The sequence below is a fragment of the Narcine bancroftii genome, unplaced genomic scaffold (assembly GCF_036971445.1).
Source record: "Narcine bancroftii isolate sNarBan1 unplaced genomic scaffold, sNarBan1.hap1 Scaffold_158, whole genome shotgun sequence".
NCBI lineage: Eukaryota > Metazoa > Chordata > Chondrichthyes > Torpediniformes > Narcinidae > Narcine > Narcine bancroftii.
Window position 1 is genome coordinate 1060006 of NW_027211893.1, and position 8668 is coordinate 1068673.

Here is an 8668-nt window from a genome sequence, read left to right on the forward strand (position 1 = left end):
GAGATATGGGGAATCAGAGGCGGGGAATCAGAGGCGGGGAAACAGAGGCGGGGAGTCAGATATGGGGAATCAGAGGAGCGGAATGAGATATGGGGAATCAGAGGCGTGGAATCAGAGGCGGGGAATCAGAGGCGGGGAGTCAGATATGGGGAATCAGAGATGGCGAATCAAAGGCGGTGAATCAGAGATGGGGAATTAGAGGTGGTGAATCAGAGATGGGGAATCAGAGGCGGGGAATCAGAGTTGGGGAATCAAACTCGGGGAATCAGAGCTGGGGAATCAGAGGTGGGGAATCAGATATGGGGAAACAGAGGCGGAGAATCAGAGGCGGGGAATCAGAGGCAGGGAATCAGAGGCGGGGAATCAGAGCTGGGGAATCAGAGGTGGGGAATCAGAATTGGGGAATCAGAGGCGGGGAATCAGACGCGCGGAATCTGAGGTGGTGAATCAGAGATGGGGAATCAGAGGCGGGGAATCAGAGGCAGGGAATCAGACGCGGGGAATCAGAGGCGGGGAATCATAGCTGGCGAATCAGAGGAGGGGAATCAGAGTTGGGGAATCAGAGGCGGGGAATCAGATATGGGGAAACAGAGGCGGGGAATCAGAGGCGGGGAAACAGAGGCGGGGAATCAGAGGCGGGGAATCAGACATGGGGATTCAGAGGTGGGGGATCAGAGGTTGGGAATCAGAGGCAGGGAATCAGATGCGGGGAATCAGAGATCGGGAATCGGAGGCAGGGAATCAGAATCAGAAGCGGGGAATCAGAGGCGGTGAAACAGAGGCGGGGAATCAGAGCTGGGGAATCAGAGGCGGGGAATGAGATATGGGGAATCAGAGGCGGGGAATCAGAGGCGGGGAAACAGAGGCGGGGAGTCAGATATGGGGAATCAGAGGCGCGGAATGAGATATGGGGAATCAGAGGCGTGGAATCAGAGGCGGGGAATCAGAGGCGGGGAGTCAGATATGGGGAATCAGAGTTGGCGAATCAAAGGCGGTGAATCAGAGATGGGGAATTAGAGGTGGTGAATCAGAGATGGGGAATCAGAGGCGGGGAATCAGAGTTGGGGAATCAAACTCGGGGAATCAGAGCTGGGGAATCAGAGTCCGGGAATCAGATATGGGGAAAAAGAGGCGGGGAATCAGTGGCGGGGAAACATAGGCGGGGAATCAGATATGGGAAATCAGAGGTGGGGAATCAGAGGTTGGGAATCAGAGGCGGGGAATCAGAGGCAGGGAATCAGATGTGGGGAATCAGAGATCGGGAATCAGAGGCAGGGAATCAGAATCAGAAGTGGGGAATCAGAGGCTGGGAATCAGAGGCCGGGAATCAGAGGCCGGGAATCAAGGCCAGGAATCAGAGGTGGGGAATCAGAGTCCGGTAATCAGAGGCGGGGAAACAGAGGCGGTGAATCAGAGATGGGAAATCAGAGGCAGGGAATCAGACACGGGGAAGCAGAGGCGGGGAATCACAGCTGGGGAATCAGAGATGGGGAATCAGAGGCAGGGAATCAGACACGGGGAATCAGAGGCGGGGAATCAGAGCTGGGGAATCAGAGGCGGGGATTCAGAGTGTGGGAATCAGAGGCGGGGAATCAGATATGGGGAAGCAGAGGCGTGGAATCAGAGGCGGAAAAACAGAGGCGGGGAATCAGATATGGGGTATCAGTGGTGGGGAATCAGAGGTTGGGAATCAGTGGCAGGGAATCAGAGGCGGGGAATCAGAGCTGGGGAATCAGAGGCTGGGAATCAGAATTGGGGAATCAGAGATGGGGAATCAGAGATGGGGAATCAGAGGCGGGGAATCAGACGCAGGGAATCAGAGGTGGTGAATCAGAGATAGGGAATCAGAGGCGGGGAATCAGAGGCAGGGAATCAGACGCGGGGCATCAGAGGCGGGGAATCATAGCTGGCGAATCAGAGGAGGGGAATCAGAGTTGGGGAATCAGAGGCGGGGAATCAGATATGGGGAAACAGAGGCGGGGAATCAGAGGCGGGGAAACAGAGGCGGGGAATCAGATGCGGGGAATCAGAGATCGGGAATCAGAGGCAGGGAATCAGAATCAGAAGCGGGGAATCAGAGGCGGTGAAACAGAGGCGGGGAATCAGAGCTGGGGAATCAGAGGCGGGGAATGAGATATGGGGAATCAGAGGTGGGGAATCAGAGGCGGGGAAACAGAGGCGGGGAGTCAGATATGGGGAATCAGAGGCGCGGAATGAGATATGGGGAATCAGAGGCGTGGAATCAGAGGCGGGGAATCAGAGGCGGGGAGTCAGATATGGGGAATCAGAGTTGGCGAATCAAAGGCGGTGAATCAGAGATGGGGAATTAGAGGTGGTGAATCAGAGATGGGGAATCAGAGGCGGGGAATCAGAGTTGGGGAATCAAACTCGGGGAATCAGAGCTGGGGAATCAGAGGTGGGGAATCAGAGTTGGGAAATCAGAGGTGGGGAATCAGATATGGGGAAACAGAGGCGGAGAATCAGAGGCGGGGAATCAGAGGCAGGGAATCAGAGGCGGGGAATCAGAGCTGGGGAATCAGAGGAGGGGAATCAGAATTGGGGAATCAGAGGCGGGGAATCACAGCTGGGGAATCAGAGATGGGGAATCAGAGGCAGGGAATCAGACACGGGGAATCAGAGGCGGGGAATCAGAGCTGGGGAATCAGAGGCGGGGATTCAGAGTTGGGGAATCAGAGGCGGGGAATCAGATATGGGGAAGCAGAGGCGTGGAATCAGAGGCGGGGAAACAGAGGCGGGGAATCAGATATGGGGTATCAGTGGTGGGGAATCAGAGGTTGGGAATCAGTGGCAGGGAATCAGAGGCGGGGAATCAGAGCTGGGGAATCAGAGGCTGGGAATCAGAATTGGGGAATCAGAGATGGGGAATCAGAGATGGGGAATCAGAGGCGGGGAATCAGACGCAGGGAATCAGAGGTGGTGAATCAGAGATAGGGAATCAGATGCGGGGAATCAGAGGCAGGGAATCAGACGCGGGGCATCAGAGGCGGGGAATCATAGCTGGCGAATCAGAGGAGGGGAATCAGAGTTGGGGAATCAGAGGCGGGGAATCAGATATGGGGAAACAGAGGCGGGGAATCAGAGGCGGGGAAACAGAGGCGGGGAATCAGATATGGGGATTCAGAGGTGGGGGATCAGAGGTTGGGAATCAGAGGCAGGGAATCAGATGCGGGGAATCAGAGATCGGGAATCAGAGGCAGGGAATCAGAATCAGAAGCGGGGAATCAGAGGCGGTGAAACAGAGGCGGGGAATCAGAGCTGGGGAATCAGAGGCGGGGAATGAGATATGGGGAATCAGAGGCGGGGAATCAGAGGCGGGGAAACAGAGGCGGGGAGTCAGATATGGGGAATCAGAGGCGCGGAATGAGATATGGGGAATCAGAGGCGTGGAATCAGAGGCGGGGAATCAGAGGCGGGGAGTCAGATATGGGGAATCAGAGTTGGCGAATCAAAGGCGGTGAATCAGAGATGGGGAATTAGAGGTGGTGAATCAGAGATGGGGAATCAGAGGCGGGGAATCAGAGTTGGGGAATCAAACTCGGGGAATCAGAGCTGGGGAATCAGAGGTGGGGAATCAGAGTTGGGGAATCAGAGGTGGGGAATCAGATATGGGGAAACAGAGGCGGAGAATCAGAGGCGGGGAATCAGAGGCAGGGAATCAGAGGCGGGGAATCAGAGCTGGGGAATCAGAGGTGGGGAATCAGAATTGGGGAATCAGAGGCGGGGAATCAGACGCGCGGAATCTGAGGTGGTGAATCAGAGATGGGGAATCAGAGGCGGGGAATCAGAGGCAGGGAATCAGACGCGGGGAATCAGAGGCGGGGAATCATAGCTGGCGAATCAGAGGAGGGGAATCAGAGTTGGGGAATCAGAGGCGGGGAATCAGATATGGGGAAACAGAGGCGGGGAATCAGAGGCGGGGAAACAGAGGCGGGGAATCAGAGGCGGGGAATCAGACATGGGGATTCAGAGGTGGGGGATCAGAGGTTGGGAATCAGAGGCAGGGAATCAGATGCGGGGAATCAGAGATCGGGAATCGGAGGCAGGGAATCAGAATCAGAAGCGGGGAATCAGAGGCGGTGAAACAGAGGCGGGGAATCAGAGCTGGGGAATCAGAGGCGGGGAATGAGATATGGGGAATCAGAGGCGGGGAATCAGAGGCGGGGAAACAGAGGCGGGGAGTCAGATATGGGGAATCAGAGGCGCGGAATGAGATATGGGGAATCAGAGGCGTGGAATCAGAGGCGGGGAATCAGAGGCGGGGAGTCAGATATGGGGAATCAGAGTTGGCGAATCAAAGGCGGTGAATCAGAGATGGGGAATTAGAGGTGGTGAATCAGAGATGGGGAATCAGAGGCGGGGAATCAGAGTTGGGGAATCAAACTCGGGGAATCAGAGCTGGGGAATCAGAGTCCGGGAATCAGATATGGGGAAAAAGAGGCGGGGAATCAGTGGCGGGGAAACATAGGCGGGGAATCAGATATGGGAAATCAGAGGTGGGGAATCAGAGGTTGGGAATCAGAGGCGGGGAATCAGAGGCAGGGAATCAGATGTGGGGAATCAGAGATCGGGAATCAGAGGCAGGGAATCAGAATCAGAAGTGGGGAATCAGAGGCTGGGAATCAGAGGCCGGGAATCAGAGGCCGGGAATCAGAGGCCAGGAATCAGAGGTGGGGAATCAGAGTCCGGTAATCAGAGGCGGGGAAACAGAGGCGGTGAATCAGAGATGGGAAATCAGAGGCAGGGAATCAGACACGGGGAAGCAGAGGCGGGGAATCACAGCTGGGGAATCAGAGATGGGGAATCAGAGGCAGGGAATCAGACACGGGGAATCAGAGGCGGGGAATCAGAGCTGGGGAATCAGAGGCGGGGATTCAGAGTGTGGGAATCAGAGGCGGGGAATCAGATATGGGGAAGCAGAGGCGTGGAATCAGAGGCGGAAAAACAGAGGCGGGGAATCAGATATGGGGTATCAGTGGTGGGGAATCAGAGGTTGGGAATCAGTGGCAGGGAATCAGAGGCGGGGAATCAGAGCTGGGGAATCAGAGGCTGGGAATCAGAATTGGGGAATCAGAGATGGGGAATCAGAGATGGGGAATCAGAGGCGGGGAATCAGACGCAGGGAATCAGAGGTGGTGAATCAGAGATAGGGAATCAGAGGCGGGGAATCAGAGGCAGGGAATCAGACGCGGGGCATCAGAGGCGGGGAATCATAGCTGGCGAATCAGAGGAGGGGAATCAGAGTTGGGGAATCAGAGGCGGGGAATCAGATATGGGGAAACAGAGGCGGGGAATCAGAGGCGGGGAAACAGAGGCGGGGAATCAGATGCGGGGAATCAGAGATCGGGAATCAGAGGCAGGGAATCAGAATCAGAAGCGGGGAATCAGAGGCGGTGAAACAGAGGCGGGGAATCAGAGCTGGGGAATCAGAGGCGGGGAATGAGATATGGGGAATCAGAGGTGGGGAATCAGAGGCGGGGAAACAGAGGCGGGGAGTCAGATATGGGGAATCAGAGGCGCGGAATGAGATATGGGGAATCAGAGGCGTGGAATCAGAGGCGGGGAATCAGAGGCGGGGAGTCAGATATGGGGAATCAGAGTTGGCGAATCAAAGGCGGTGAATCAGAGATGGGGAATTAGAGGTGGTGAATCAGAGATGGGGAATCAGAGGCGGGGAATCAGAGTTGGGGAATCAAACTCGGGGAATCAGAGCTGGGGAATCAGAGGTGGGGAATCAGAGTTGGGAAATCAGAGGTGGGGAATCAGATATGGGGAAACAGAGGCGGAGAATCAGAGGCGGGGAATCAGAGGCAGGGAATCAGAGGCGGGGAATCAGAGCTGGGGAATCAGAGGAGGGGAATCAGAATTGGGGAATCAGAGGCGGGGAATCACAGCTGGGGAATCAGAGATGGGGAATCAGAGGCAGGGAATCAGACACGGGGAATCAGAGGCGGGGAATCAGAGCTGGGGAATCAGAGGCGGGGATTCAGAGTTGGGGAATCAGAGGCGGGGAATCAGATATGGGGAAGCAGAGGCGTGGAATCAGAGGCGGGGAAACAGAGGCGGGGAATCAGATATGGGGTATCAGTGGTGGGGAATCAGAGGTTGGGAATCAGTGGCAGGGAATCAGAGGCGGGGAATCAGAGCTGGGGAATCAGAGGCTGGGAATCAGAATTGGGGAATCAGAGATGGGGAATCAGAGATGGGGAATCAGAGGCGGGGAATCAGACGCAGGGAATCAGAGGTGGTGAATCAGAGATAGGGAATCAGAGGCGGGGAATCAGAGGCAGGGAATCAGACGCGGGGCATCAGAGGCGGGGAATCATAGCTGGCGAATCAGAGGAGGGGAATCAGAGTTGGGGAATCAGAGGCGGGGAATCAGATATGGGGAAACAGAGGCGGGGAATCAGAGGCGGGGAAACAGAGGCGGGGAATCAGATATGGGGATTCAGAGGTGGGGGATCAGAGGTTGGGAATCAGAGGCAGGGAATCAGATGCGGGGAATCAGAGATCGGGAATCAGAGGCAGGGAATCAGAATCAGAAGCGGGGAATCAGAGGCGGTGAAACAGAGGCGGGGAATCAGAGCTGGGGAATCAGAGGCGGGGAATGAGATATGGGGAATCAGAGGCGGGGAATCAGAGGCGGGGAAACAGAGGCGGGGAGTCAGATATGGGGAATCAGAGGCGCGGAATGAGATATGGGGAATCAGAGGCGTGGAATCAGAGGCGGGGAATCAGAGGCGGGGAGTCAGATATGGGGAATCAGAGTTGGCGAATCAAAGGCGGTGAATCAGAGATGGGGAATTAGAGGTGGTGAATCAGAGATGGGGAATCAGAGGCGGGGAATCAGAGTTGGGGAATCAAACTCGGGGAATCAGAGCTGGGGAATCAGAGGTGGGGAATCAGAGTTGGGGAATCAGAGGTGGGGAATCAGATATGGGGAAACAGAGGCGGAGAATAAGAGGCGGGGAATCAGAGGCAGGGAATCAGAGGCGGGGAATCAGAGCTGGGGAATCAGAGGTGGGGAATCAGAATTGGGGAATCAGAGGCGGGGAATCAGACGCGCGGAATCTGAGGTGGTGAATCAGAGATGGGGAATCAGAGGCGGGGAATCAGAGGCAGGGAATCAGACGCGGGGAATCAGAGGCGGGGAATCATAGCTGGCGAATCAGAGGAGGGGAATCAGAGTTGGGGAATCAGAGGCGGGGAATCAGATATGGGGAAACAGAGGCGGGGAATCAGAGGCGGGGAAACAGAGGCGGGGAATCAGAGGCGGGGAATCAGACATGGGGATTCAGAGGTGGGGGATCAGAGGTTGGGAATCAGAGGCAGGGAATCAGATGCGGGGAATCAGAGATCGGGAATCAGAGGCAGGGAATCAGAATCAGAAGCGGGGAATCAGAGCTGTGGAATCAGAGGCGGGTATCAGAATTGGGGAATCAGAGATGGGGAATCAGAGATGGGGAATCAGAGGCGGGGAATCAGACGCAGGGAATCAGAGGTGGTGAATCAGAGATAGGGAATCAGAGGCGGGGAATCAGAGGCAGGGAATCAGACGCGGGGAATCAGAGGCGGGGAATCATAGCTGGCGAATCAGAGGAGGGGAATCAGAGTTGGGGAATCAGAGGCGGGGAATCAGATATGGGGAAACAGAGGTGGGGAATCAGAGGCGGGGAAACAGAGGCGGGGAATCAGATATGGGGATTCAGAGGTGGGGGATCAGAGGTTGGGAATCAGAGGCAGGGAATCAGAGGTGGGGAATCAGAGGCAGGGAATCAGATGCGGGGAATCAGAGGCGGGGAATCAGAGCAGGGGAATCAGAGGCTGGGATTCAGAGTTGGGGAATCAGAGGCGTGGAATTAGATATGGGGAAACAGAGGCGGGGAATGAGAGTCGGGGAAACGGAGGCGGGGAATCAGATATGGGGAATCAGAGGTGGGGAATCAGAGGCAGGGAATCAGATGTGTGGAATCAGAGTTGGCGAATCAAAGGCGGTGAATCAGAGATTGGGAATCAGAGGTGGTGAATCAGAAATGGGGAATCAGAGGCGGGGAATCAGAGTTGGGGAATCAAACTCGGGGAATCAGAGCTGGGGAATTAGAGGCGGGGAATCAGAGTTGGGGAATCAGAGGCGGGGAATCAGATATGGGGAAACAGAGGCGGAGAATCAGAGGCGGGGAATCAGAGGCAGGGTATCAGAGGCGGGGAATATGAGCTGGTGAATCAGAGGTGGGGAATCAGAATTGGGGAATCAGAGGCGGGGAATCAGATGCGCGGAATCTGAGGTGGTGAATCAGAGATGGGGAATCAGAGGCGGGGAATCAGAGGCAGGGAATCAGACGCGGGGAATCAGAGGCGGGGAATCATAGCTGGCGAATCAGAGGAGGGGAATCAGAGTTGGGGAATCAGAGGCGGCGAATCAGATATGGGGAAAAGATGGCGGGAAATCAGAGGCGGGGAAACAGAGGCAGGGAATCAGAGGCGGGGAATCAGATATGGGGATTCAGAGGTGGGGAATCAGAGGTTGGGAATCAGAGGCAGGGAATCAGAGGCGGGGAATCAGAGGCAGGGAATCAGATGCGGGGAATCAGAGGCAGGGAATCAGATGCGGGGATTCAGAGGCGGGGAATCTGAGCTGGGGAATCAGAGG